The following is a 3964-nucleotide window of genomic DNA, read 5'->3' as shown; positions in this document are numbered from 1 at the left end:
CCCGAGTGCACAAATTTTTTGTGCACCAGGCCTCTAGCTTTAAATAAAATTCTTCCAAGTAGGATGCATATATGTGAGTGAAATATTTTCAAAGGATATATTTATCAATATATATGCATGTAAACATGCAAAATAATGCATACGTTTATTATAAGTACATGTTAAGAAAGTTTTAAAGTTTACCCAGCCAGTATGGCTCAGTGGTAGTCATATTCAACCCATGAACCAAGAAGTTGGTGATTCAATTCCCGGCCAGGGCACATGCCTGAGTTGTAGGCTCGATCCCCAGTGTGGGACATGTGGGATGCAGCCAATCAATGTTTTTTTTCATTGATGTTTCTGTCGCTCTATCCCTCTCCTTTCCACTCTCTCTAAAATCAATATTTTAAAAAAATTTTAAGTTTTGGAGTAGGCTATCATAGAAGTTTGGAGAGCACTTGCTTAGAGGAGAGGTAGACAGGAAAATAATAATACAGAAGATGTGAGAAGAACTGCTTTAACGAGAAGATAGGATTCAGTAAGTGCACAAAAAAGGGACCATAACAATGAGTGGGGGTCAGGGAAGGACAGCTTTTCAGATGTAGTCCTTGACTTGAATCATCAAAGTGAGGCGCAAAGGTTGTCGGTAATGTAAGAACCAAACTTGTTCAGTGTGCCTGTAAGCTATATGTAAGGGAGGGCTGAGCAATTAACCTGGAGAGGAGGCCATAAACATATATTGTATAGTTTTCCAGAATAAAAGGAAGTTTCAATTTTAAAATGTTTCTCAGTGTTTCAGCTGTCACCGTTTCTTTGGCCAAAATTAATTGTTTCTTAAATATTAATTTTATAAATTGGGATTACATCTATATGACTTTTGAATCATTTCCAAACTTCTACACAGAAAAAAGGGAACACTGTGAAAACTTTGCAGGTTTCCATGTTTTATTAAACTTGTTCAAGTTTAGTGCAAACACTGAACAAAACTTAAGACCTCTGGAAATTTCTAAGACTTTTCCAAATGCTTCCAAACATAGATGTATTCTAAACAGTAGGCATTCATCATGGTTAATCTTTCTAATTTCCAGTGTTTAGAATTATTTTTATTTTTACCCTCGTTTTTATTATTTTTGAAATTCTAATGTTTAGAGAATAAGAGATAAGTTGGGACTATGACCTTGATTTTTCTCAGGAGAAAAAGGAAAAATTAGGATTTTTCTACAACATGTTATGTGACTTACATTTAAGAAAAATGATTGTATGTTTATAATACCAATAAATATTCCAGTATATACCAATAAAATATAACTATTATCCAGAATAACTTTATTAACCTATTAATTACTATTAAAATCATTAATTTAACAATTGTGAAAACCAGGGAAATTTCAAAATAGATTTATGTTTAAATGATCTCATAGGAAGTTACATTTCCCTGGGAATATATTGCCTACTCATCTGAAATACTTTAGTTTATTTAAGGCGTAAAGGTACTAGATGGTTAACTTTTTTCTGCCAGACCATAAATAGCATAAGAAACACCATTGCATTTCCTGTTTTATTCCCTTCACTGGTTGTAGACCTCTGGGCTTGGAAACTTAACTAAAAAGTACATGATCACAATCAGATTAAGACTTAAATTGCCTATTTTATTTATTTATTTATTTTTGGCTAATCAACATCAATTCACTCTTAGGTTTGTATTGCAGAGGAATTATATCTACCTAAAGACCCTGTTAGGAAATATCCACTACTGATTATTTCTAATTTTCAGGCATATTGAAAATAATATTAACCAACTCTAAATATTCTACTTATTAATGAGGTTCCATAAAGTTTACTTTAAACTGTAAGAAAGACATATGTATTGTAGACTATGAGTTCAAAAATTGTATCAATTGTGAAATTGCATCTCAGCAGATTTCTTAAATAACTGGGAAAGTATTTTATTCTGAGTTCTGTCAACTTAGTTGACCATGAAGAACAACCTTTTTGTGATATTTTCTATTCATTAAATTCAAATAGAGTAAACAAAGAAAAATTTCCTTTCAGAAATTGTTAAAGAACAGTTGCAACTCTACTACTTCTATTATTGATTCCAGGAGTAGCAAAACTCCAAAAAAAAAATGCTGATGAAGGAGAAATTCTTTACACCTTGCTTTATATGGCATATTTCCTTGTTTTTTCTCTATTCTATAAAATTGTTTGTAATATCAAAGCACTTTTTCAATATATTTATTGATTTTTTTACAGAGAGGAAGGGAGACGGATAGAGAGTTAGAAACATTGATCAGCTGTCCCCTGCACACCCCCTACTGGGGATGCGCCTGCAACCAAGGTACATGCCCTCCACAGGAATCGAACCTGGGACCCTTCAGCCAACGCTCTATCCACTGAGCCAAACCAGTCAGGGCTCAAAGCACTTTTAATTATGAAGCAGAAGAATTAAACGCTGTTTAATAGATTTTTCAGCTTTCTGTTAACAGTAGATGGGTATTTGGGAACCCATAAAATATTATCCAATTCACATCTACATTGATGACACTTACCTTAGATTACAAGCTCTAAAGAAGATGTGATCAGCTATAATGGACTTTAAAGTATAAATGAGCAATCACATTTTATTTTCATATAATATCTTAGGATGTTAAAAATAAATTTATATTTAATACAAAATGTTTATGACATACCATGGTCTGTCTCTTAATAGGTCATTACTTAAAATATGTTTTTTTCACAGGTCCTTTGAAAAATTATGGTAACTCTTTTCAGCAATTAAACTGGGGTTCAGAGAAAATAAGGCAGAACAGTGAGCAAATACATAGTAAAACACTATGTGGATATCTAAGCCAGATTTTCTGAGTTCTGGTATAGTCAGAGCTACCTCTGTTCATTTGAATAGGTATTTAAAATTTAACTTTTCTTCCTTCCCAAAACTTTAAGTTCATCATAATTTGTGGATGCCATATATACACACATATATAAGAAAATTTTACTCTCCTTAGCAAAAAATTAATAGATTAGTCAAGGGGATAAAGTACTTGGAATAAATGAGAATAGGTAGGTTTTACCTTTGAGTGTCTTGTGATTTGCTACATAACCTTGAGAAAGTTTCTTTTCTTCCTCTGTGCCTCTGTTTTCTTAGTTCTCCTTGTAAAATTCAAGTCTCCAGAAGCATAGAACAGAAGGCAGAATCTCAGGGGGAAGGTGGGGGAGGGTGAGTGGGTGGGAAGTGATCAACCAAAGGACTGGTATGCATATATGCATAACCCATGGACACAGACAATGCAATGCGGTGGTGAGGGCCTGGGGCAGGGGATGGGGTGGAGAGGGGGCTAGTAGAGGAGGTCAATGGGGGAAAATGAGAAGGGAGATATGTAAAACTTTCAACAATAAAGATTTTTAAAAAATATCAGGTCTCTGCTACAATGATGCTGCAAAACAACTCCTAAATTTCAATGGCTTAAAACATTTTCTCTTGCTGACAGGTTTTCAGGTCAATCAGGTTGGCTTGGTTTCAGGCTGTGGGTTGGATCTAGGTCTCCACAAGTGTTTCATTCTGTGAGGAGCAGTTACTTTTGTGGCTCATGCACTGAAGGACAAGAGGCCAAGCCAAAGCACAGCAACACAGTTAAAGTTTTCATTGGCATCACATTTACTCACTATTCATTCATTATCCAGAGCGAGTCATATGGAGAAGCTTAAAGTCAATGAGGCAGAAACATAAATTCCACCTCTTTTATTAACAGGCACTACACAATTGCACAGTAAAAGCATGTGTGAAAATTTTTATTAGAGGGAAGGAATGAAGAATTGGGAATAGCCCTAGCCCAGTGGTTCTCAACCTTGGCTGCACATTAGAATCACCTGGGAATCTTTTTAAAATCCTGATTTCTGGACCTCATCCTCCGGAAATTCTGTTTCTTTGTTATGGGGTGGGGCCACAACATTAGTAACAAAGAAACAGAATTTCCGGAGGATGAGG

This window comes from Myotis brandtii, unplaced genomic scaffold (assembly GCF_000412655.1).
Source record: "Myotis brandtii unplaced genomic scaffold, ASM41265v1 scaffold548, whole genome shotgun sequence".
NCBI classification, from domain to species: Eukaryota; Metazoa; Chordata; class Mammalia; order Chiroptera; family Vespertilionidae; genus Myotis; species Myotis brandtii.
This window is presented reverse-complemented; position numbering follows the sequence as displayed.